Genomic DNA, 27,772 nt, shown 5'->3' on the forward strand with positions numbered 1-27,772 from the left:
AGATGCAGGACTCTGACAGCAGAGACCCGGGTTCACATCCTGAGTCCTGGAGCTTAAAGTCACTGCAGACTCTCTGTATCAAACAGAGACCAGGATCGTTCTCTGACCTTAACCAAGTGCTGCAGTCTGAACACAACCACAAACACTTTCATACGGCTGTAGTTTCTACTAGCTAATATTTTACTGCAAGAGCAGATATTTTGGTGTAAAAAAAAAAACAAGCAGGTACATTGTCTCAAACCACTCAACCTAGGGGAAACACTGTTCAGTATCACCATTTTTGCAGTTTGCCATCTTTATGTTGAGACAAAATGTGATTCAGCAGTATTATTATAGTAACATATTTGCTGTTGCAATTTAATCATATATGAACATAATTTCTAGGAGACAGAGCTGCAGGGAGTTCCAGAGCTGAGGTGTGCTGACTGCAAAAACCTTTAGTCATGAGCCAGGACTGAGTGTAAGAACAGAGAAGGACCCAAAAGCACGACTACCAGACAGAGCAGGTAAGATAAAGGTTCATCTTTATTTGTAGTCAAAGGCAAGGGGTCATAACAGACTAGCAGAAAAATAGATGGTGACACTAAAGACAAACTGGCAAAGTATGAGTGGGAAATGGGCCAGTATAAATGCTACTGAGCAGATTGGTGAAGTGGAAACAGGTGTGTGGGAGAGTGAGGAAGAGTCAGTTGACAGGTTACTGCAGGGCAGGTGGGTGTGAAGGATCTGGAATGACAGGAGAGTTAGTTCATGGTGTGAGAGAAAGTAAATAAGATGAGGAATAAACTAAGACTCTCTGGTTTCTGGATGAAACAGGAGTGATATTATCTTGTCTTGTAGTATTTGTTGAAAGCTGTGTTTTGTACCAGCTGAAGGTGTGAATTTGTTTCCTGGCTTTAAACCCAGAATACAATGAATTACAATAATCCAACCGAGACAATATAAAAGCATGTATTACGTTCTTGAGATCAGGGCCTTGTTCCCTCAAAGCATCTTAAGGCTAAAATGATGAAGATGAAGAAATGTTTCCCAAAAGCATCGTAACTGAAGGCTCTTAGAAATTATGGTAGATTAACAAGTGACTCCTAAACACTTATAGAAGGCTGAGAGCATCTGAAGGAACCAAAAACTACAAGTTTTCTCAGTTAATCATTTGGTCAATAAAACATCAGAAAGCATTGAAACATGTCCATCACAACACTTCAAAACACAAGGTGATGTCATTACATGTCATGTTTTGTCCAACAAACAGAAAACCTAAAAATATCAGTTTGGTAGTGTAGACAATACAAGCAGCAAATTCTCACATTGAAGAACCTGGAGTCATAAAATGTTGAAAAATGACTCAAACGGAAATAATTAACAATTTTTCTAGTCAATTAATTGACTAATTGTTGCTGCTGTAGCTCAAAGTGCGACTGTGTGTCAGTGCTGCTCACAGAGCTGCTAGCATGGCTGTGGAGTCTCAGTCTTGTTCAGGTGTTATCGATCTGAAGCATTGTTGTTGTTTCCTTCATTAACAAGCCGGATCTGTGTTCCTGTTTATTCCTCCCTGCTGCCTGCAGGACTGGAACTATTGATTCATTAAGATTTATTCAGCGTCCACATCGCAGAGACGTGTTTATTCAAATTGAGGTTGTGGTTAAACTGCAGTCACAATTTGCAGCTCAGCCTCTGAACTGATCTCAGAATAATTTCTCTAATCTCATCAGCTCTGGTTCATACGCGGCTCAGTGTCGGGTGATGATGTGATTAGAGAATATTTTACCCTCCGGATCGACCCACAGAGACCTGAGATGACCTGATTGATTTTACTGCTGAGTTGCAGACCTGCAGAGAGGACGTTACACCACATCAACCTGAGACCAGACACACACAGACAGACTCTTAACCCTGAAGTGTCACTTCCTGTCTGCGGCATCCCTGCTGTCTGATGGGCAGCTGTCGTCACCGATTTAAAGGAGCATACCACACATGTTTTCTTGATCATTTTCTAAACCTTCCAGCAGTTTGTACATTGATTTCTTTTCTTCCACACAGTGAATGGTTTCACTTTACTTACACTCATCACAGGTATTATATACTATTCTAGTTGACATTGTTGATATATGTGATGTGCTATTGTGTGTAGTTTTGTATTCTGTATAATGTTTTCTGTGTGTTTTTTTGCTTTGTACTGTTTGTTGTTGTGCTGTTGTATGTTTTGATTGTGTGGGACTGCAGATGTAAATTAGCCTTGAGCTAACTCTGGTGCAGTGCATCATTTATGTTAAAAACTGTACACTGTCTGGATAAATAAATACAATACGATACAGAATGTGGTTAATACATGAACCATGTATTCACCAGTTTTATAATCTTGCCAACAAGTCTTGAGATATAAACACCTCCAGAAACTGTCATAAACTGCAGTAACAGGCATTTTTAATCACAAAACAACACATTTTGGTGACATGGGGATATGTGTGAAGTGAAATGAGTTTACTTGTTGTGTTAGTTGGAATGAAAACTGAATCTTGTGTGACAAATAATAGTAATAATAATAATAAATTTGATTTTAAGCACCTTTCATAATCCAAAGACATTTTACATACAGACAGGAAAATTAACTGCGTCAAGTGGTGTGTGCTCCAAAAACACACTCTCAACACTCCGTCCTGGGTTAATTGGCGTCTAATTGTGTCTTTTCATTGACTTTGTGTGCAATCACCCTAAAATTCCTCTAAAATTCACTTTGCGTTGTTTCTGAACTTGATCAGAACAGGTAAATCATGATGTTTGTTTGTTTGTTCTGCCCAATACTTTACTGTTATAAAGCGTAATAAACATTAGAGCTGCAAATAATGATTATTTTCATTATCGATTAATCTTTGTGTTTGTAAAATGTCACTAAATACTGAAAAATGTCCATTAAAATGTCCCACATCTTCAAATGTCTGGTTTTGTCTGATCCAAAAACACAAAGATATTCAGTTTACTGTCATGTGGGACACAGAAAAGCTTAAAACCTTAACATTTAAGAAGCTGCAACAAGCAGATATTTAGCATTTTTTGCCTTAAAAATGATTAAAAAGATTCATTATTAAAATAGTGCCAATTAATTTTCTGTTGATTGATTAATCGACTAATTGTCGCAGCTCTAATAAACATTACAGACTCTAGTAGATGTAAGCAGCCACCTGAAAAAATGAAGCAGTGAAGACAGAGCCTGCAGACATGTGGAAGAAACACTTGTGTTAACAGAAGAAGATGATGAGGAGGAGGAGGAGGAGGAGGAAGAAGGTCTGGGCTTGTTACACACACACTCTCACAGATGAATGAATGACACTGTGAAGCACAATCTGCCTCCATATAAAACAGCAGGAAGTCTCCTTTAATGTCTCTCTCTCTCTTTTTTTTTGTAATTGGCAGGAAGACAAAAAGTTAATTTCACCATCTGTTTCGTGCTTCTGAACTGTGTCTGTTTCTCGAGAAGGAAGAGGAGGAGCAGAGAGGAAGAGTAGAAGACGTCACCATCAGTGTCAGAAAACAGTTGTAAGAATTACAGCACACAATACAGCATGTTATTGAATGTTTTCTGAATGGGTATTGGCTGACGGAAAATTGATCAGTAACCATTCTGATAATCAAATAATTATTTTTATTATTTATTATTTTTTATGCAAAAATACAAATATTTGCTGTTTGCAGCTTCTCATTTGAGGAATTGATGCTTTTTCTTTGTCATACATGATAGAAAACATGAAGACATCACCCTGGGAATTATAGGGAGCATTTTTCACTATTGTCTGAAATTTTATAGATAAAACAATTAATCAAATAATCAAAAATGGAAAATAATCGTCAGTTGCAAACTTATCAAATCTTTAATGTTCTGATTTGTTGGTGACGACTGATGGAGCGACTCTGTTCAGTCTCAATCAGATGGTTCTCATAAAATCATAGTGTGTGATTTGAAAAGTTTTTTAAACATGTTTGATATTTGAAACCAGTTACATCATTTGTATGTTGGTAAATAAACTGAAGAAGCAGAAAGGTTTGTGTTGTGAGAGAAAAGGAGGAAAAGCTAACTGAGCTGTAAAGAGAACGAAGAGCTGCACCAGCCGACCATAACCTGAAGTTAGCTTCGTTTTGTCTGGTTAGAGTCCACGTCAGAGTATTTCCAAACAGATCTATCAGATCTGTTTGACATCCCTGACCAACAAAACCTTCTGCCATCAGAACTACTGGAAAAGTGAAATATATAAAATACTAATTTGGTAGAAATTTGACATATAAAACAGAAACAGTGAATTTAAAATGAGTCTTTTTAACTGACAGATACGCTGAAAGCTTTTAGTTCTTATTTTACTGAACGAAGGTGTTTGGTTTGGTTTTGTCGACTCCGAGAGCTGAATCACGTCCTCAGCTGCTTGTTGTTGGATTAAAGCGCTGGAGGATGGATTGCCTGACCTTTGACCTCCTGTGTGACCCCCCGGCCTCCTCACACTGCTCCCGGGGCATCACCGTGTTGATCTGAGAGCTGCACAGGTGCACTATGGGAGCTCAGACCGGGTCTTAATTAACATTTCCCATCTGGAAAGACTGTTAGCTCGATATCAGTTTAAACGAGCCAATCAGATCGTTATCGCCGCACAGAGATTAAAAATACGTAATATTCAGTACAAACTAAAAATTTCAGTTATACTTTAATATTTTGTCTTCACTTAAATCAAAAGTCTACTTACAAGTAAATTTAAGTTAATTTATATGAGTGAATTGAATTTATTTTTCTCAATTAATAAAATTTTGATAAGTACTTAAATATGTAATTTAGAAGAATTTTAACTTTATTATAATATTTAAGTCTATTTTTTACTCTGGACAATTTAAATTACTCAAATTTTGTTGCAGGTAATTTTTTAAAATTTTTTCTCAGGTTAAAATATGATTCAGTACAAACTAAAAAATTGAATTATACTTAAATTTAAAACTTTACTTACAAGTAAACCAAAAAGTTAATTAAATGACTCATTTTGTTAAAGGTCATTTTATAGATGTTTCTGAAGTTAGAAATATGATTCTAACATTTGTGATTTCATTAAAATGTTTCACTTTGATTAAATCTTAATATTTTTGTTTTTCCTCATAAAAACTTTTACATGAACACAAACCAAAATGAGAACTTACCACAAAGACGCAAGTCATCACAAAATGTTTTTGCGGTTTATGAGAACTTAAAGGTGCAGTGTGCAGCACAGACTTGGCAGAAATGGAAAATAATATTCATAAGTATGTTTTAATGAATCTATAATCACCTGAAAATAAGAATCATTGTGTTTTCGTAACGTTAAAATGAGCCTTAATATCTACAGAGTCGCACGTTTTTCATGACCGCCACTAGATGGCACTAAATCCTACAGACTGGTCCTTCTTTAACTTCAACTTTATTATAAATTTAAGATTACATTTAAGTATATTGCTTACTTTGCACAAAGCCAATTAAATTACTTTAATTTTGTTACTGGTAATTGTATTAATTTGTCTGAAGTTCAAGTTCAAAGTTCAATTATATTATTATATTATATATTATATATTATTATATTATATATTATATATTATTATATTATATGCTATTAATTAAATTATATTTGAATTGATATTTTGTCTTCAACCAAATCAAAACTCAATTTTCAAGTAAACTTAAAAGTTAATTTATACATTTTTGGTTAATTTATTTTTCTGCATTCTGGAAACTTAATTTTTTGTAAACATTGTAAAAACCTAAAATGTAATATATAATGTAATATGTAATATGTATGTAATATTATAATAAAGTAGGTTTTTTTTTTAGGAAATTTTATTTCTTTCCCCTGAACCAATAAAAACAGATTTGGCTTCACTTAAAGAAACAAAGATGTTCACATTTATCGTGATGTTTTCGACACGTATACAACTTAATTCCAGTTGAGAGAAAATAAAATCAATCCTTAATAATAAAAACAATTAAGAATCACAAAGAATTTACATGTGATCAGCTGTTTTTCTCTATCAGATTGTTGTTAGAAACCAAAGCAGCGTCTCTCTCTCTCTCTGTAATGTAAATGTCTCCTCGTTCTTCCATGAAATAAATTATTTTTCCACTGACCTTTTTAAATTAACGACATCATATAAAATATCACTTAATCTGCCATTTTCCACTTTTATTACAGCAATCATATATCTGTCATCACTGCAGCCGTTTGTGTCGTACAGGCCGAATGCTGATGCTGTAAAAAGAGCGTAATGTTTTATATACAGGACTGTGTGTGTGTGTGTGTGTGTGTGTGATCAGACGAGTGTGTAATTTGAGTTTATTGTTGTAAAACCGTAACGACAGCGACACAGAGACATACGGCCGGCAGAAAATATCTCTGAAGCCTGTTTCATTGCAGAGAGGTGAGCTTCACAGTTTTTTACTGTCTCACCTCTTATCAAAATACTTCTTCTGTGGTTTTCTGTCATTCACCTGCACGTCATCATCTTTGCTAGCATGGTTTTAGCCACACTAGCAGCAGACTTAAATATCTGGACAATTATTGGATGTATTTTGATGAAACACATTTATGTTCCCTTCAGCATGACTCCTACTGACTCTGGTGATGCTCTGACTTTTCATCTAGCGCCACCATCTGGTCAAAATGTCAATGATTTATGACCAAATATCTGTAAAACTAGTGACATTCCCATCAGCCTCAGCTGTCCTTGTACTGTGTTAAACACTAATTAGCAACACCTAACAAGTGCTAATTAACACGCTTAAACCAAAGTGTTAAACATGGTAAACATTATACCTGCTAAACATCTGGTTACTGTAACTCTATGCAGATTAGTAACCAGATTTCTCTCCTGCACTGATAAATGAAGCTGTTTTCTGACTTTCTTTTGTTTGTTTTTTTGGTGTTTGCACGAATGTGTCTGAATTTAACAGTCAAATGTTCAGCTGGAAACAAACTAATTCAGACTCCTACAGATGACTTTGTGTTGGTTTCATTTTCAGTTCGACTTTGGGTAGAATCATTTTAAAGTGGAAATAGACAACTTTGTGTCTTTAACTTATCATTATGAAGTAGATGTTGACGGCACAGTGTAACGGCTATAGAATAACGACACCATCTGTGTTTAGATTGGTTCCTTATAAGCCTCACTTTCACTGTGTGATTCTATCTGCCACCATGTATGATCTGCTGGGAAAATGACGGCTCCATTTATGGCACAAAAGAAGTGTGTCAACCATTGACAACCAAAAGATGAAGAGGATAACATTAGCCATGTAGCTAACGCTACCGCTAGCAGTCAGAAAATGATCCAGGAACTACAAGGAAGCCAGAACTAGATGGTCCTGACTAGATGTTTGTTTCTTCTAACTATGTTTGTCGGTTTCACTTTAAATACGATAACGCATTAACTCTGTCTGTTATGCTCACATCTAAAAAGCTGATTAGAAACAACGTCTTACATGCAGAATCATGACAGTTAAGTATTCAGTTTACTACAGGAAGCCGACTGTAACCTGGTTACTGAAGTGCAGGAAAACACACCTGAGAGCATGTTAGCAAATAAGTCTAGAGCAGGTCTAGACTGACGCTTTAATCTACAGAGACCCAACGTTCCTCCAGGAGCAGCAGCAGGAAAATCTCCCCTTTAACGGAAAGAAACCTCAAGCAGAACCGGACTCTGGGTGGACACCATCTGCCTCGACCAGCTGGGTTGAGAGAGAAAGGAGGGAAGGAGACACAGGGAAGCATAATAACAACAATAATGACAATAATGAGAATAATAATAGAGATATGACTAGTAATAATAACAGCAATAACAGCAGGAGACAGTGTCGAGGCAGGACCACGCCGTCATCACTCAGACTCTGGAGTTTCCTGTGAGATGAGAAAGCATCTGATATCAGGCTGTTGTGACATGTGTTGCTCATATGGAAACTAAAGTGTTTGCTGCTGAACTTTGAATCCTGGTTGAAGAGAACAAGTGGTGATTTGAGATCTGATAATATCTTAATGATGTCAGCTCAACCAAAAGATCAGTGATTGAATCTGTTTTGAAACATCAAAACTTTACTAGATCATTGCTGTAAACATAAAATATCACCATCTACATAATAACTATAACTGGCTGTTTCAGTCATATCACACTTTTATATACTTTAAACAGCTTTAGAATATGTTACATCAGCCCAAACACACAGCTTTATTTAGTAAATAAGGACAAACACGATTTGGATGTTTAGTGCCTAAAATGTCCTGCTAACCCTTGTTGAGCCTTCTAAGTCTTCTATTATATTTCTGTATACTGTATTACAAAAGGAGTCTTTTACTGTGTGACGTACACTTGTTAATGTAGTTAAATAAAGTGCTTGAAGATAGATTCATGATCTTTCATTTCACCTGTTCAACTCCTAAAGTTTAACTCAAACATCAAAGTGTCCAAAGATCCCAAATCTGTGCGGGTGAATTTTTGGGTAAATGTATGTAAAATGAAGCAGCAGACGTGTTGAATATTTCCATCTGATGTAATGAAGCAGACATAAAAACCATGGAGTCTGTTTGAATAATTCACTGTGTGCAAGCTTCATAGAGCTTCAATGAAGAGCTGCAACAACATGAATGATGGTGTTAATTTAAGAGAAGAAAACAGTGAAGATGTTCTGGGTTCTGAGTCTGAAGCGTCTCAGACTCTTTTCATCTCAATAAAAAAGAAGAACAAACAACTTCTCATCTCTCTGAGAATAAAAATCAGCTCTTATCCGATGTTTCAGTTGACTGAGCAGGGACATTCAAACTCGCTGCACTTACATAACGAAGATAAACGAGGCGGCGCGGCGCGCTTCACACTTCACACAGTAACCAGATTAATTACTCTTAATCATGTTGGATGAAGAGCTGCTCGGCTGCTGATTGGCCTGTCGCTTTGATGCATTGCCTCTTCAGAGGAGTCAGAGAGCCGCCGAGGCCTCTGGGAAACCAGCATCATTAAACAGAGGAGCTGGACTCACGCAGACCGCTTCTTTAAGAGTCTGTAGAGAACCACGCAGAACCTCCTGAACCATGATTCCACCTTAAATTCCACCTTAAGTAGCTTTAAATGTTGAGGTAGCTTTCCTTCGGACAGCACTGCAGTGTTAGTTGGTGTTTTTATTCAACCCACAGTCTGATTTACAAGAGGAAGTTGTTGTTTGATGCTTCTGAACGAAGAATACGGTCATTTTGTTAATTTTGTTGTCACTGTATGACTTGTAAATATTTCAGGGAGTAATTAACCCAGAAGTCACTAAAATCACATCCATGTTGAGTTATTGTTAGCTGACTTCTTTATCAAAACTACATCTGTGAACAGAAACACCAGCAGCTCTTCTGTTGTATTTATGACAGTAGCTGCTCAGCCAGAAACCACCTTAAAACTTTGAAAAAGACGTCGACACAGAAAAGTCTGAACCTGATCGGAGCAGACAGCTGTTCTCTCTGAGCTCCTGCAGCAAGACACGTCATGAACACGTCTCTGCCTGTCGTGGATCGTCTTCAGATGAGCAGGTGAGGGTTTTAAAGGTGCTGCGTGAGTCAGCTGCTCTTCTCTTCTCTCTCCAAGTCAAAGCCTGCCGTGACATCACAGAGGTCTGACTCACCTGCCCGAGGGGGAAGTCAGAGAGGTGAGTAAAGGCAAATCTATCAGGTGACATGAGTGTGTGACTCACCGATGATGTCACCAGTCTCATCTTTAAACAAGTGAACAAGTCAGTTTAAAGAGCTGCTAGCGCCCCCTACAGGCTGCAGAGGTCATTGCACACACACACAACAGGAACAAACAAACATCATTGGGTCATTAAATCTGAAGGGTTCATCCTGTGTGGAGCAGGAATCAGGAATCATCTTCACACACATTCACACTTAATGCTCGATGGTGAATCTACAGGAAGATCATAAAAATCTTCCTTTGGAAACAGTTAATATATACATAAACATTTATAGCAGTTTGTTGTTAATGGTTCATATATTTCATTCACACTCTTGCTGTTATTGTCTTGAAGTCCCGTCTGCCATCCAACCAACCAGACAGCAGCTTAAAAAATGACCTGTAACTAAACGTGTTTCCGTTGTTGGTGGTTCGGCTTTTGTTTCAACTCTTCTTTTGGTTCAGTTCAGAAACTAAATTTAGTCTCTGCTCAGGGGTTGATACTAAATCCAAGTTCAGATCATTTCAGGAGGGAAAAATGCAACAGCTGTGTTTCAACATGTCAAATAATATGCAGGATATGTGTTTAGATAATAACTGTGAGGAGGTGCGTTTCAGTACGCAGGTGATTATATGATTCAGAATATCTGACGTGTGGTTTTCTCTCTTGTTCTGCATTTGTCCTGTAAACTGTAGCTTTATTTTCTTCAAGAGAAAAGCAAGCTGAATAGGGGACGAGGAGGAGACATGAGGCGCAACATGCATCAAATTCAAAACTCTTCTTTAAGTCATAACTCTGAACTGAACATAAATCTGAATATACAGACATGAAACACATATTTCAGGATTCAGGATGAATGAAACCTGGTTCTGGACGGCAGTTTTAAGCACAGGGAAATGAAAGTATGTGGTCTGTAATAGACATTCAGCAAAAGCCTCCGCAGGGGAGTTGAAGGTGAGGAAAACTCAACAAGCTCAGAGATCAATATACAAATAAATATATACATTGAACAGAGATTATATAACATACTGTCTGGTTTATTGAACCTTAACCTCCTTCACCGAGTCATAACTCAGTACAATCTGAACACAGACATGAAACACATACTGATATCATTCAGTATGACTCACACTTACTGAGGACATCATTATCTCTGATGTCCATCGCATAGACTGTATAAAAATATGGACGTAGTTACTGTGCCGTCACCCGTTGGTTTCTGAAGAGCGGTTTTGAAGCTCAAAGTGAGCCACTCCGGCCGTCGCCATCTTGGCAGTGCGTGACTCTGCCTAACTCCCAGCCAATCAAAAATGGGCAAAGAGGCGGACCGAATGGCTGAAACAAGCCACCTAGCGGCTGGCGGACCTGTCACTCAAAGCAGCCATGTCCTTCATTATGCATAACTTTACGGCTTAATAAAATTTAAACAAATGAGTTATAAAAAAATTCACCCCCTGTACAGTTGTCATGAAAGAGGAAATAAGCTACAGAGACCAAAACCGTTGTTTGTACCAGACTGTAAACATGTTTATTTCTGCTGTAAAGTTGGGCATTTTAACATGGAGGTCTATGGGGATTGACTCGCTTTTGGAGCCTCAAGTGGCCGTTCAAGGAACTGCAGTTTTTGGCTTCATTTTACAGCCCCGGAGGTTGCCGCTTGGTTCATCGCCAATAAACCTTCATAAATCCACTTAGAAACCAGAGAAAAAAGAGGCAGCCGAACAGCCTGAGACTCATCACTGTTTCAAGTTGTCTGTACATCCATGTTACACTAGAAACAGGAGCTGCTAACAGCTGAGTCACATGACATTTAATGGAGACGATCTGACAAACAAATATAGGAAAAAAAAATCCTCCAAATCGAAGTGAGACAGGAACGTTACGTGGGAATGTAATGATGCATTGCCATAAAGAAAACAAAAAAGCTCAGAAATGATTCAGTTCAGCCGTCAGTCACATTCAAAGTGTTACAGAAATGTTTCAGGTCCGACGTTGTAACGCCTCGGACACAGCCTACCTCTACCTGAGCAGCGCATCACTGAACAGAGCAGCTACTGTAACTCTATCTTTCTACATAGAGTTTGGCTTTGATAATGGCCATCAATAATAGCATGTTTCATGTCATTTCATTATAAATTTCATTTATATTTAGTTTAGACATTAAAAGGTTAAGAAGCCATAATTTGAAAAATGCTAAAAAATTGGGCAAGGGACTGGGGGGGTTTGGGGGCAGGCATGTGTGGCAGAAGTTGCTCAGTGACATATAATAATAATAATAATAAAAAACAAACAGTGCAACAAATGAAGCATACAGCTTCAGCTGACGGACAGGACAGACATTTTCAGCGGAGCTCCAGGATTAATTAATCCACGATTTAATGTTTTTAAACAAGATTTCACCAGCTGGTAACCGCAGAAACAGACAGTCAGAGAGTTGAAGAGCTGCAGGGTGAGATGCCAGGAGGATTTCTGTTGTTTATGGTTGCCAGCAGCTCTTCCTCCCATAGACAGTCACAGATGGAGAGACCCCCTCCAGCAGGGCAGCACCGCTGTAGCTGCCGTTAGCTCCTGAAGCTAAAACTGTATTTCTCAACCAGTATATTTTTGAAAATGAGCGCGGGGCTGGGGGAGGCGGGCGTTATCATTCTGCCATTTATATAAATTTCATGACGTAGAGAATTCCCAAACGGTCAACTCTACATTAGCATTGGCGCCGCCTTTTCAGGGCTGATTTTAAACAGCAGTTGACAGGTTGAGCCATTTTTAACCCATGAAATGCAGATTTTTACTGATTTGGTGTCAATATTAACACCAGCGTTGACGGGTTTTATCACAGAACAGTCACATAATTTAGTCTACAGCTCAAAAAACACATCACTTGTTATTATTACTGTATCAGTTCTATTGTTTAATATTTATTTGGCAATATCTCCTTTTGCTTTTATGTGTAAATCACATTATAACTTATTTTTGAAAAGTGCTATATCACTGTTATTGTTATTCAGACATGAGATGTAGGTGTAAAACTTGTTTTCAGCTGCTGACAATAAATTAGTTTCTCTAATGATGGCTTGAAAACATCTTAGAAAACCTTAAAAATCACCATATTTTCACAAGTGTTTTTCAGTGTGTTTGAAAGCGAGCCAGATTAGTAATCAGTGATGAACTTGATCAATAACGTTGCCACAGCAGCAGGTTCAGCCGCTCCATCAAACTGCGGTTAAACTGTGGCACCATGTGAACCAAAACTGAGCTGCTGGCGATGTATTGATCGGCTCATTGATCACTGGGTGCTCCTGTGGCCGGTGTGTCGGTCAGCAGCTGCGGCCTGGAGGTGGTGTGTTCATTATCCTGATATTAACCAAATGAACAGGCTGCACTGGGGGTTTTAGGGGGAGGGGGACATGATGGGAAATTAGCACCATCAGCCGGCCACAAGCTCCTCAGTTCGTCTGCAGCTGCTCACTTTGTTAGGCAATTTGCTCCGGACGCCATTTTGGCAGGTAACCTGCCAACATTCAGACTCCTGTCACGTCCCTGCAGCCTCATGATGTCAACAAATATAACACGGAGACATTAGTTGTATCTGTCCTAAAAGGGTTTAAGACATAAGACTGTTTCAAATAATGTTTGTCATCTCAAACCCTCTTTTTAACGTCAGACAATAAATACACAAAAAATCTGACATTATTTGTACGTTTTTGAAACAATCTGTCAATCAGCAAGTAGCCGGGATCTGAATTTCTCTCTCAGTTTTTCTCTCCATGACTTTAGACATAGTCGACTAGTTTGTCTGAAGCAGATAAAGCATTTTTATGTAATAACTAAAGCTGGGCCAAATAGATAATATTCATATCTGTACCTATTGATTCTGTCCTGCAAAAAACAAAACAAACAAACAAAAAAAACCTAAAAAAAACAAAAAAACAAAGTTCAACTTCTAATTTAAACATGAATAGGAAACAGCCCTGACAGCTGACCTCTGAGGGCACGCAGAGCCAGAGAGTTCAAAATGGAGAAAGTTAAAAACACTTATTAGCTGTGTCAACGTTTTATAAGCTGCTCCCCAACAGAGACATGGTTTATGCTACAAATATGTTTTCATGACTCAAAAGGTGTCAACTTTTTGTCCTGTTAGCAACCGAGAGAAACAAGTCTGCTAACTATCAGTTAACTCTAGCTATGTAACTGCTACTTACTCTAAGTTTTTGAGCTAGCTCCGTTAGCTTTTTCCTCCTCCAGGAACTCCTGTAATAAACGAAATAATGAACAATCTTGGGAACAAAATGTCAGAAGGAGTAAATGACCCAGTACAGAGAAAGAAAGAGAAGCCGTGCAAGATATTGAGACCGACTAGTGCTAGCATGGTTTCAGGCAGGCTAGCAAGTTACTAGTTATTAGGTAATGTTAACCTTAGCATTTATAACGTTAGCATTGGTGTTCTTATTCGATTAATTTATACAATAATTAGTAGAATACTTGATTACTAAAATAATCAATAGCTGCAGCCCTAGTTAATACACTGTTAAGCTGACTGATACATGTTTTTCGTTTTGTGACTTCTTATGTCCGTATGTTTATACAGGTTTCAGACCTGAACCGCTGTCATATACGTCTTTATTGATGCTGGATTATTTCCATCAGAGGAAGATCGAACATGAGTCTGCAGTCGGATCGCCTCATCATCTGGCTCGGAGCAGACTGCAGCATCTCATTCAGGTGAAGTGTCTGTATGCAGGTGAAACCCAGCAGAAAGTTCATTCCAGGATAATGTGATGGATCCAGTTTCAGCCGGGACCCCCGGAGAGCAGGACTGTTCCTGTCCTGCCGCGGTGATGGATGACTGAGGGGGGGGGGCGTGGGTACCTGGAATAAGGCCATTGCTGCTCCCCCAGGTGAGACGTGTCCTCCTGGAGATGAACGACCTCCTCCAGCAACAGAGTAAAGGTCATCCTGTCAGCGTCCTGCAGTGTTTCACACCGGATGAAGGTGAATCAGAGACTCAGCAGTTTGTAGACTGAAACCAAACCAACATCTTTTATTGGTGGAACATCAACTTTTTCTCCTTTCTAGTCTTTAGAGGCTCTGGGAGGCGTGTGGTAATGTTGTTCTATCTGGATTAACCACTGTACATGGTAGTACACTAGAGCTGAGATTATAGTTGATTAATCCATTCCTTGATTGACAGAAAATTAATTGGCAATTAATTGAAAACTGATTAATTATTTAAGTATTCTTTAAGTGATTAAGAGGTTATTTGTGTGTTTTTGTAAAATGTTTTATAGACTTTTTGATTAGAAATTAGACGCAGTGACAGAAATCTAACATCATTAATGTTAAAACTAACTAACTGTGTACAGACTCAATTTTTCTGATGCTGACTGTCTCGTTAGCATCCCTCTCTCCTTCTCTATCATCATCTTCACCACCCTGAAATATACAACATTCAGCATCGTGGCAGCAGCACTTCAAACACTCTGCAGCCACGGGGCGCTCAGCCTGCCAATGCATTTTTAATTAGACAGGAACGGATCCCCTGCTGGGGCGGCGGAGTTCACCGGCAGGCCGTCGTTTGATGTTTCCTCGCCGCTGCCAGAGCTTCCTGTTTCCCTGAGCGAACGGAGGATCCCGCATCGACATGTCAGGGAGATCCTTGACTCTTCAGCCAACGTGTCTTTTGTCAGCCGTTTCCACCTCGTTAACTGAATCTGAGTCATTATTAACTCACTTGTGAGGTATGGAGGATAAAACATGACAAAAAGAATATGAATGATTGAATGAAATGGTCAAATAGTCTGAGGAGGAAATACAAACTGATGTGTGAATAAAATTGGACAACAAAGTGGAAAATAAAAATGTAATATGCAGAAAGGAAATGAACAGACTTGACCATTTAATTCAAATGATACAGTTCATACACCTATTAGCTGTCATTTTACTTTATTTTATTTGTTTTAACATTTTTCTTTGATTTGTCTCTTTTTAATCCTGTTATATTTTTAATGTTCCTATTTCTTGCATGTTTTTTCCATGTTGTGAATCACATGGTATAAAATGTGTTATTTAAATAAAGTTAATTATACTATAATTTTTTTTTATTAATACATAAATCCTGCAGAGAAAAAATATTGGTATAATGAGATATGTTTGGAGCATTATCAGCAGTTATAGGCACTAAATCTGCAAAAAGTCATCAAATTTTGTGTAATTTTGAAAAATAAAAAGAGCATATCAGAAGAATGCAATCAGTTTTCAAGGAAGAGTTTTAATATTCACTCACGTAAATAATAAATTGTTTTGCCAGTATTGTAAGATTTCCTTGTGAAACTACCAGATATACTCAAAATATTACTACTTGTTCTCATAACATGACTTATTTCCAAATTATTTTGACTGTATTCTTTATCTCGTGTTCTTTTCACTCTAACAGCGGCCCATTGATCATTTTATAATTACAATGAATGAGATAATTCATTATATTGCTTTGTACTTTCTCATACCCACATTGTAGACAATTCCGCACTAAGAGAAAAATAGAGAAAAGTAATTCTGTATATTTTATTCTATTCACAAATCAGGCCTGATCCATGAGGACAATCCTGCCTAAAAAAATAATTCTGAAAATCTAAAATATAATAAATTAATAACTAAACAAATCCTGGAGTGACAAAGATGAATAAAAATAGATATTTTGTCGTTATTGTAAAACACAACATTCAAATATGCAGAAATTGGTCAATTACAGTATTTAAAACTACAAAAGACTAATCCTCACATCCTACAATCCTTAATCAAAAGTAGGAGAAAGGTTTGCTGGATAAAAGTTAATAACTGCAGGCAAAATATAAAACTTTTAACTACACATGAAGTCAGATATTGTGTTTATTTAAACAAAATTCTACAAAGGTAAAAGTAAAACATGGAAGTATTGATAAAATCGACCACAGTTTCTATATTGGTACATCCTGAATTTATTTTAGTTCCTTTGTGCATTTTGAATACTTTCATGACTTAATGTCTTTACAGTATTTTCCAACTGTTTCATATATTTGTAGTTTTTTTTTTTTAATTGGTCAGCTTTGGTCTTCCATACAGCTGGTAGAATGAGCGTCTTTTCTGTGGGCTGAAAGCAGTTTCCCTCCTTCACATCAAAGCGAGGACGACTCGTCTCTGTGAGCAGAGACACATTTAACATGAGTCTGTCTTCTGCGTTTGCTGTGTGGAGTTTAATGAGCTCCTCCAGGGCTCCACCATGAATAATGTATTCTTTATTCTGTTTCAGAGCCAACGAAATGGCATCTGTCTTCTGGATGGACCAGGACCGACGTGATGCAAAGGACTGGCTGGAGATGAAAAAAGGCCTGAGGCCGGATTCCGGGACGCCGCCGGATTACAGCCACGACAGGAAGAGACGATGATGTTAAGACTTCATTCCTCATCTGTCAGCTCACCTGAGGACACTTCTCATTTTATTCTGAAGAGAAAGATTTTCTGACTCCAAATAGTCAGAATTCAAAAATGTTTACTATGTACAACTAAGTTTAGAATCTGAAACAAATTCAAACTCAACTCAAGTTCAAATTGTCAGCCTGCAGAGTGAAATAATATAAACCGTCACTGAGTTTCTTCAGCCAATCAGAGCACAGTGACATATTGATGGTGCATCTTGGATCAATTTCAGAACTAAAGATTCTGACAGATTAAAGGACGGTTCACAATTTTTCCAGTGAGTCTTAAACCAACAGTCAGGAGCCCAAATGAACAGTGAAACCTGTTTTTCTTGCTGTAATCATTCAACCCAGTCGCCAGAAGGCATTGAACGTTTCTGCAAACCACAGAAATGTTGAATATATACGTTTCAACACATGTAATACGTATCATATCAACGTTTCTACAAACGTACCATACAAACATTTCTACCTGTTGAATAATGATGTTTTATGGTGTGACAACGCTGTGGTTAAGGTCTGGTCAGGTTTAGGCACAAAGACCGCTTGGTTAGGGTTAGGGGAAAGATCATGGTTTGGGTTAAAATAAAAAATAAAATAAAAACGGCCGATGTCTCACTAAAAACACCCGCTTTTGACGGTTGAAACGGGAAGCAGACATTGGTTTCGAAGTGGTCTTGAACCGTGTTTTCTGCTGATTTCCAACTTGCTGCCGTGAAACTTACTAACCATCCACCTGCCCCTCCTCCTCTTAACAGGAAAGATCAACTCATATAGATCTCGTGTGAACTACGTCACTTGAGAAATGTTGAGATGATGCGCATTTTGGAAATGTTAATATGTTACATATTTCATGTGGTGAAATGTTCACATTTAACGTTTCTGTGGTTTGCAGAAATGTAAACTGCCAACGTTTTATTCTGGCGACCAGGCTGAATCATTCCTCCTGTTCATACTGACCATTAGAAGATCCCTTCATAATGACCTTACAATGGAAGTGATGGAGGACAAAATCCACAGTCCTCCTTCTGTGCAAAAATGTATTTCAAAGTTTATCTGAAGCTAATATGAAGCTTCAGCGTCCAAATGAGTCAAATCAAGTAGATATCTTTCAACGTTACAGTCTTTTTAGTGCCAAAGTCCCTCTTTTTGTTACTATACTTCCACCTGCAGCTCAACAGGGAAACGCTGTCCGAGGAAACACAAAGAGGGAATTTGATGCTAAAAAGACTGTAAATGTGTCAGATATCCACTTGATATGACTTCAGACTGCTGAAGCTGAATAGAAGCTTCACACAGACTTTAAATGACTGTGTGGACACACTGTGGATTTTATCCTCCATCACTTCCATTGAAAACACATTTGAAGGATCTTTTTTTTATCCAGTATGAACAGGAGGAATGATTACAGACACCTGACTGCTGGTTTAACACACTGGAAATATTGTGAACCCGTCCTTCAACCAGCTGAACTGTCAGGTGTTTCTGAGCTCCAACAAAGGGTTTGTCAGTGTTCAGGTTGTAACCAGACAGAAGCCTTGAAGAAGCAGGTTTTTATTTAAGCTGTTGTGTCGAACACAAACTTTTCCCACACCGGGAATTGAACCCGGGCCGCCTGGGTGAAAACCAGGAATCCTGACCACTAGACCATGTGGGACACAGAACTTCAACCATTGTTGTCTTTAAATTACCAAAATTGCGAAATGGTCATTTTGTCTCTTTTTGGGGAACTGGAATCTGAACTCCAGTGGCCCGTTTCACTAAATTTACAACATGCAAGCTGCAACTTGTGACATGAGATGATTTCCATTAGCATTAATTTTTTTTACACATTAAACTAATCAAAAGAAACACCATACTTGTGACCCGTGCATGAGCATGCAAGAGGACTGTAGGACTCGCAAATTTATGTGCAATTTGTGAGTGACAATCATTTGTGAAACAGGACACTGACAATGTAATCTGTGTGTAAACAGTGCTCACAAATCACATTTGTGAAACAAACCACAGATCAAACTATTTTCTGTGTGAGAGCAGAAAGTCTTAATCGCTGGTTTGGTAACAAAGAGGTTCTGAGTTCAAACTTTCTCCTGATCTGATAGTGAGGATTTTTTTCCTCCTTATAAACAATAAATTACAAAGATTTCTTTCTTTGCTCAGCAGGTTTTTGATCTCCGACATTGATCACCAGAGCTGGATTCTGGTAACCAACAACCAGGGTCTTATTATTTGACCAATGATTAACTGAAACAAGCTGATTTCCCACACCAGGAATTGAACTCGGGCCGCCTGGGTGAAAACCAGGAATCCTGACCACTAGACCATGTGGGAGAACAAAAAAATGAAGACGTTACTGAAGTTTTTTCTCTCCAGATTGATGAAGTCGACTCTTTCCTCCTTCAGTCTGATCTTCTTTCTGTCTGGTTGTTTGTGTTCATCAGTGAAGACCAGTAGTGTGGAGAACAGAAAGAAAATCTTCAAACTAAAAAAAAACCCTCGAGGGAACGAAGAGTCAGTAAGTCCAGGTGAGGTTTTCATGTCTGGCTTCATTATTTACTATTGTTTGTATTTATTATTGTTTGCTATTGTTTGTATTTATTATTGTTTACTATTGTACTGGTTTATTAATTATTTACATCTAACAAAGGTATGTGACAAAGAAATGTGTAGTTTATGATGAAAGTATGTGATAAAAACCCAGAAACTAACAAACAATTCAGTTTTACTTTGTTGACCAGTGCGACTGAGCTAACTGACGAGCTAACTGACGAGCTAACTGACGCGCTAACTGATAAGCTAACTGACAAGCTAACTGACGCGCTAACTGATAAGCTAACTGGCTCTGTAAAAGCTGTCTGAGAAACTTGAAAGCAAAAACAAACCAGTCCGTCATCACTGTATGTGACCAACCGAAGGAAGATCTTTTTCTTTATTTTATTATTATATTCATCATTTTTCAGACTGTCTCTTTGTCTGTTGCAGCTCCTCATCATCTCTGACAGCAGTAATTCTTGCTCGTCTGTTTGACAGATGATTCAGTTCTCGCTGTGTTTCTGCTATAAAGACGTCGTTTTCACTCGTCATGAATTTATTTTCTCCGCCGCAGAAAAACACGTCACATGAGCTTCAGAAACTCCCGCAGGTTAAACTGAGCAAACCAATCATGATTCTAACAGACTCACTATAAACACAAAGGTAGAAACTTGCTAGCCTAGCAACACGAAGGCTACAAACAACCCATAATACATCACTTTCTGTAGGAGCTGCTCTCCATTCAAAAAGATCTGATCCTGTGAAGAATATAATATCTTCTCATATTCTGGACAATATTGTAATTTACTGGAAAATGACAAAGATGAGAGAAAGAAATATAATGTTTAGTAGCAGAAATATGTTTTTGATTTCTGGTTCCAGTCCAGTTGATCATCTCAAGACACCTCAGGTTTATCAGATTTAACTGCTTCTAACAACTTTCTAACACATCAACTTCTATGTCGACTGAAGACTGAAGAGAAATGAAATAGTTCAGCATCATTAACTTACAGCTGAATTTAACTCGTTTAATTATATTTCAGTTTTTTAACCTCTTAGTGAACCAGCAGACAGGTCTTTATATGTAAGAACCAAACCAGTTCCTTCAGTTCAGAAAAGCCCCTGATCACATTTCTGTTTGTTTTTACTGTGTTCTTGTCAGTAGTGTGGGGTCAAAGGTTGCTGAGAGCTGGCAGGGGGGGGGCTAAGGAGGGTCAAGGCCACCAGGGGAGACGGCAAAACAAGTCTGACAGCAGGAAGACGCAGCGAGGTACGTGTTAGCGGCTGGTGACATCAGAGGGTGAAGTCACTTTTATGATAAGATAACAGTCTTTGGTCTCCTTGATTTAACAATTACAGACCTATATAAACATACCTTATGGATTTTTAATTTCCTATTTAATTTCCTCCTATAATTCATGTGTGTTTAAGTGTATACATTTAAAAGATGGACAAAGGTATCGATGAAGATGCTAAATCTGGTGATTTGGTCGATATTTTCAGAGATACATGAGATAAAGCAGACGCTTTCCCTTTTGGAGACACCTACATTTTCACTATTTTCTGTTTTGGGAAGGATCAACCAAATAAACTAATGTTCCAGTAAAATAATTTTATACAACCATCCATTTCAAAAACTAAACATACTTACTTAGTCCTTCTACTGGTTAGTTTGTCTGTCTGGAGGATTTACTTCAGTAGAGACCACCACCAGTAACCGTTCTTCACCTTTTGATTTTCCTTTTAAAAGGTTTGCATTTTAATGTTTTATGCTGTTTTTCCTTCTTTATAGTAATGTAAAATCACAGAAGAAGAAAAGTCAAGGAGTATCGAGGCTCTGGTAAAGTCTGCAGGTAAATGCAGGTTTATTGACAGTCAGTCAGTCAGTGTGAGGCTGATCAGCTGCGGCAGGTGGATCCATATCTCTGAATTAAACGGTGTTCCCGCCAGACTTCTGTCTGCAGGCGGAGGTTTCCCTCTCAGATTACATGTAGCAGCAAACGCTAATTGTCAGCTGAATGAGCTGTAATTAGTGGAGACAAACGAGCCGGAGGGAGACAGATGTTTGCAGACGCTGCTGTTTGTTTAATGCTGCGTGTTTGTCCGACAGAAATCAGCTTCATTGTTTCTGCGTCTCACATCGATCCTCCTGAAGAGAAACACTCAGGAGAATAAACCGATGTCTAAACACCACAACACCAAAGACTTAGATTTATACTTTACACTAAAATTATTAACAACACTTCAGAGTTCAGTAAGTTACAGAAACCTGATTTTTCAATATTTCTACAACTCCACAGTCTGATGTGTCAGTGTGTAATGTGTTAGTGATGAACCTACAGAGAATTATCAGTGACTCTGCAGCTCCTCTCGGCTTCACAGAGCTTTATAGTGAGTTTCAGCTCATTGTTTATCCATCCGGCTGCAACTTTTACTGTTCTGGTTCACTCTCAGTGCTCTCATAGTGTCATTTTCAGAGAAAAAAGCTGTTAAAAGCCGCTGAACACTACCTGCTCAGCACCAAACAGACACAGTTAGCTGTAGACTAGCTGGTGAACATAGTGGAGCATTTAGCAGCTAAAGAGCCAGATATTTCCCTCAGGAGTTGGTAGAGAGTAAAAACAGAGATAAAAGAGAGTGAATATTGGACTCACATTCACCAGGTGGACAGAATCACTTCTATTATTATATATTACTATATTATTACCAGCATTCACTCTTCATCATAATAACCCACTTTTTACAGAAAACACACAAACCTGCAACTCTGCAGAGATCTAACCGCAGTTAAAACTGTTAAAATACTGGTAGGGACATTTCCCTGCCATCCATATCCAAATCTATGCTTATGGTCCCTGCAGTGCGACACACACACACACACACACACACACACACACACACACACACACACACACACACACACATATACACTCTTTAATGAGTCCCTGTTCATGTTTGAGCAAAAAGACAAAAAGCTCTCACTGAGCCTTCTGTGAGATGTTTAATGGGCACAGATGTTCACAGCTTCATCCCCTCAATTAGTGTGTGTGTGTGTGTGTGTGTGTGTGTGTGTGTGTGTGTGTGTGTCTCACATTATAAGGACAGAAATCTGAGAACAGAAAAAGTCAGTTTCCAACATCCAGACTTAAAGTGACATTTTACTGATATTCTATATTTTTCTTCATGTTTGGAAATGCACATTTCCTCTCGTTTGTTTGTTTGTTTGTTTGTTTGTTTGTTTGGTAAAAACTTCAGATCAGCTGATTTATGAAACCATTTTTAAACATGAAACTGTATATTTGTGAGCTGTTTTTAAAGTCTTCAGTAGGAACCAATGGGCTTGGAGTTGAGAATGATTGACATGTAACAGTAACTACGGGGGCGGGGCTTCATGTATAATCAATGATTTGATTGGCCAATATTCAGGGTTTTACCCAGATTTCTAAGAATGTTCCCAAATTTTAGGTTTTCATCTGAATTGTTGGTATTTCACCAGAATTTTGTTTTCCCAAATTTGCTCAAATTTTTATGGTTTTACCGATTAATAACTACGTTTTCAGTGTTTTACCTAAATTTTTTACCCAAATATTCATGTATATTTCTGACTTGTAAAACATGTAACACTTTCACAACTTTTACATTTTTACATTGTTGGTGTTTTATCAGAATTTCTAAACGAATTGAAAGTGCTTTCCTGAATTTTCTGAATTATAATACATAAATACATATCCTCAGCTCTATTTCTACATTTACAGGGTTTACATGACCACATTTCAAGGAATATTCCCAACATTCAGGTTTGTACCTGAATTTTTCAGGATTTAAGCACAATTTTGACGTCAGCATTCATATCACCTCTAATCTTCACTGGCAGCATAATCCAGCATTAATTAAATTAATTATGGTATATAAACAATATTATAAAATATTTACACATCATTCAAAAATAAACTTTATGATATTGTCGTGGTGTCTGATATCAACAGTGAGCTGAGAGGAAACATCGAAACTTTGGAACAAAATCTGAGGATTTTTAAGAATCGGCTTTGAGATGCTCCTGCTGAACCCTGACTGTGTGTGTGTGTGTGTGTGTGTGTGTGTGTGTGTGTGTGTGTGTGTGTGTGTGTGTGTGTGTGTGTGCCAGGCAAAGCTCAAACCTAAACAAACCCTACTCTATGTGTTGACCTCTTACGTCTCGGGGCTGAGACTCAGCAGGCCGAGTCGTCCGTCTGAACAGAAGATCTGAGCTTCACAGCCGCCAGCGTGTCCTGCCGCAGTTCCCCTGAGCAACACTCAGCTGCTCGGTACCTGAATGTCTCTGTGGATAGTGACCTCTGACCTTTGACCTGCTTACTTTTTGCTTCTTGTTACTTAAAGTCTCATTCGACATCACTGTCAAGGAACAACAAACACACAAACACTTGTTTCTGAGTGGAGCCGACTTTAAAATCTTCCAATATTGTTATTTTTTAAAATGCTGCAATTGATTTACTGATATGACCATAAATGGGAAGAGATCTGTGCACCTTTTGCTCACTTCTTCTTTTTTTTCATCACCTTCAGATGAGAAATTTTCCAGATTTACCTTTGCTGTTCTTCTGCACCTAGTGACTAAACAATCAATGAGTTCAGCTTTAAGTCTTTACTCTGATTATTGGTGGAATACCACAGAATTATTGTGTAATTGTATAAAAATGTGTATAATTATCGACGGCTTAATAAGATCACAGAGAGTGTAAACATCTACATGTTGTGATGAGAGAAATGTTTCTGTTTGGACTGTACAGTATGTGTCTCTGTGTTTGTGTGTTGAATCAATACACGCTGTCGTCATTTCTTTTAAAAATGTCAATCCCTGTGAACTTGTTGCCTCCACCTCTCTCTCTCTCTCTCTCTCTCTCTCTCTCTCTCTCTCTCTCTCTCTCTCTCTCTCTCTCTCTCTCTCTCTCTCTCTCTCTCTGTCCCGACGCTGCAGACCTGAGGGAGCGAGCGGGCAGCGAGCAACTGAGCGTGACGGGAAAATGAACTGAAGAGAGGGAAGTGGAGGTGTGATCGTGTGCTCTGCATACAGATCGACCGTCTGTAATGAAGCAGACGGAGGGAAAGATGTTCTTGCTGTTGATTGGCCGGCTCCCTGGTGGTGGTAACATCCAGACATTAAAACACCGACACTTTCTGCAGCAACTGCAGCAAAACGCGACCGTCTTTCAACAACATTTAAAGGTTGTGTTGTTCCAGTGTAGTCGCCCCTCTGAATGCAGACAAGCACACTGTATGAAGAGGTGTATCTGCTCTTATAGCTGATAACTCACTGAGCTGTCAATCAATCAATCAATCAGTTTTCCAGCAGTTCATCACAAGATACTGGACATCTATGTCTGATATAGAAATACTTTGTTTTGAACAAAAAATGATGGTTTTCATACCAAAATACTGTTTAACAGGCTGATATTACTCACTGAGCCTATATTTTGTAATTATTTTAGAAGACTATTCTGTTTTCATATTGTGTCATTATGTGCCTTATATGATTTTTTTTAATACAGGAAATAGAGACTCAATGTGTTTTATAATTAGTTATTAACCTCTTAAAATCCACCGGGTCACCAGCGACCCTCTTAAGCCAGCTGTAAGCAGTAGCATCACACAGTAATGAGTCAAAGCAGCTCGCACAATTTGGCCAATTGGAGATAACTGGAGAGGTTCGGGGACACCAGTGACACCACAGACTAAAAACTGCCGTAAGGTTAGTCCTAGAGGTCTGGAACTTTATACAGGTTGACAAGATGTAGAGGGTTTATGGTGTTCTGCATAGTTCTGTCATAAAGAATGTCTTAATTATTGTTATTCAAATATGAAATATGACTCATTATAGATGAGGACCAAAAACACTTTTTTGAGCCTTATTTGAACTGATATAATTTTGTTTGTGTTTTAGCTACATGCTAAACAAACACATTTCCAGAAACTAGAAGATGTCACTTGTCAAATGAAGCCTCATACATCCATCATGGCCTCACAGTTCCTCTGTTATAAGCTTTTCCATTTGGGTATGCCACATAGGCAAAAATTCTATAAAAAGGGTGGATGTTAAGGGGTTTAAAATGTCAAAATGCAAGACTGCAGGTAGACATTTCCTCTGAAGCGTCGTGTGAAGCTACGTCGGTTTCTGATGACGGCAGCAGCTGATCACAGCTGATCAGTTGTCAGTCAGCTTTAACCGCTGTAGAGACTTATGATGGAGTTTGTTTTTGCACACATGTGCACTGTGTTAACACTAATAAAGGTGCACAGTTATCACTGCCAGCAGCTGTTTCCTCTCTGCAACCTGTTACCTGTTGAACAAACACCTGCACAGAATAAAAACCTGCATCTGTATTTAAACTGTGTCTTGCCATTTCTACTGCAGAATGTATTTATATTATTGATTCATTATTTGCGCCTGTATTTATTGATATTCTGATTGTGAATTCATTATTTAATAACCCAGAATATGATCAGAGTGTCTTTTGAACACTGGAAATTACTTATTAGGCTAAATGTTTCAGGGAAAATTGAAAAACGCGACACTCAGCCCAACATGTGACTGAATAAATGAGGACGAATGATGTAAAATATAAATGTGTTTAAAAGTGTTTCTGACTGACAGACTGACTTTAATTACTTTTCATTTTATCTATAATAAAAGTTAACATGGGAAATAACAGATCATGAAAAGAAAAATCTTTCTAATAAATGAAGAAAGTTGTTTATGTTTTTTTTTTTTTGTTCAGACCAACAATTAACAGATTTTAACTTGATGATGAATCAGAAAAGAAATAAAATATAAAACTGTGGAGTGATACAGATACAGTCTAATCTGTAATCTGCCTCCATTCAGTGTAGTTGTGAAGTATCAGATCAGTAAGATCAGCTGTAGTATCCAATCAATAACTGATATAACTGACAATAAGTGGTGTGTTGGCCGGTAAAAGACTTCCGTGACAGCCGCTCTTGTGTGTCCTCGCTCTTCAGAGCAGAAATAAACACTTTGACGGCCTTCATGATGACCGGAATGACTTCCGCTTCAAGTGAGGATGGAGGAAAGGTCAAATAATGGACTTGGGACGTACCTTATAACTTTAATGTTGGTATGTTTAGTGGAAGGTGTTCAGGGAAATGTAGGAAAACACTACATGAAGCAGGCTGAAGGAAAGTAGAATAAAACAAAGTGAAGATGACAGAATAATGAGATCCAACAGAAAAAGAAAATCTTTTTACTGATGAGACATTTTTTACAGCGTTCTCTTCATTGATTATAAACGAGCATCTGCACATGTCTCAGCTCCCGCTTCCTGTTTCCTCTGCAGACTCCTCAGACTGACAGTTATGAATAATAACTACGGGACACCAGAGGTAACAGAAACAATAAAAAATTCATACGACTGAAGCGCTTGTATCGATCTCTTCCAGGCGAGTGTTTTCTTTGATCGCTCAGCGGTGAAGCAAACAGGAATAACGAACGAACGGCAGTCTCTGTGTTGTGCTGACTCGGCCCTTTCTCAGGATAATCTGTTGTGTTGTGAGTTGAATCTGAGCCGTTTGTGCTAAAGGACGGCGTTTAGTCCAAGGTGAGAAGGATCAATAACCACAGTCTGAGCAGTGATGGGAAACTGATGAGAGCTCATCTCTGACCTTTAACTGGTAATGAGATGCAGATATCTGCAGAAGAAACTCACTTCAGTGAGTAGGTCTCCAGGTAAAAACAGAAAGAATGACTCCTGTAACTGAGAAAGTGCTTGTTGTGTCATTTTTTGTTGTTCTTGTGTTGTAAATACAACACATCCTCATAATGAAACAACCACATAGGTTGATTGTACCTGCACTCCACAGCGTTTTCTAATATTACGCCTCTATCAGCAGGAATCGTAAAAAATAATGATGTTGATGTGACGACACTGGTTGAGGTCCAGTAAGGTTTAGGCACAAAAACCACTTGGTTGGTGTTGGGGAAATATCATGGTTTGGATTAAAATGATCACTTGAAACATGGTGTGGGTTAAAGTTGCTACATCCTTAAAGTTATGCAACCTTCATCGTCATGGCAACAATAAAC

At 38.2% G+C, this 27,772-nt stretch overlaps 1 protein-coding gene, 2 long non-coding RNA genes and 2 other non-coding genes across 7 annotated transcripts in view; 3 read left to right on the plus strand and 2 right to left on the minus strand.

The window, feature by feature from the left end:
• The window catches only part of LOC137169671 (NACHT, LRR and PYD domains-containing protein 3-like), a 243,019-nt gene that overhangs the window by 157,439 nt on the left and 57,808 nt on the right, over positions 1–27,772 (plus strand). The gene's annotated exons all lie outside the window — the stretch shown is intronic.
• LOC137169075 (uncharacterized) lies at positions 73–2,896 on the plus strand. The gene is made up of 2 exons (XR_010924397.1): positions 73–506; positions 1,713–2,896. It is a non-coding gene; the product is annotated as an uncharacterized lncRNA (long non-coding RNA).
• LOC137169697 (uncharacterized) lies at positions 18,526–26,057 on the plus strand. The gene is made up of 3 exons (XR_010924516.1): positions 18,526–19,670; positions 20,843–20,947; positions 24,653–26,057. It is a non-coding gene; the product is annotated as an uncharacterized lncRNA (long non-coding RNA).
• trnae-uuc (transfer RNA glutamic acid (anticodon UUC)) lies at positions 18,731–18,802 on the minus strand. The gene has a single exon. It is a non-coding gene; the product is annotated as a tRNA-Glu (tRNA).
• On the minus strand, positions 19,405–19,476 carry trnae-uuc (transfer RNA glutamic acid (anticodon UUC)). Its single transcript has one exon. It is a non-coding gene; the product is annotated as a tRNA-Glu (tRNA).

The sequence above is a fragment of the Thunnus thynnus genome, chromosome 18 (assembly GCF_963924715.1).
Source record: "Thunnus thynnus chromosome 18, fThuThy2.1, whole genome shotgun sequence".
NCBI lineage: Eukaryota > Metazoa > Chordata > Actinopteri > Scombriformes > Scombridae > Thunnus > Thunnus thynnus.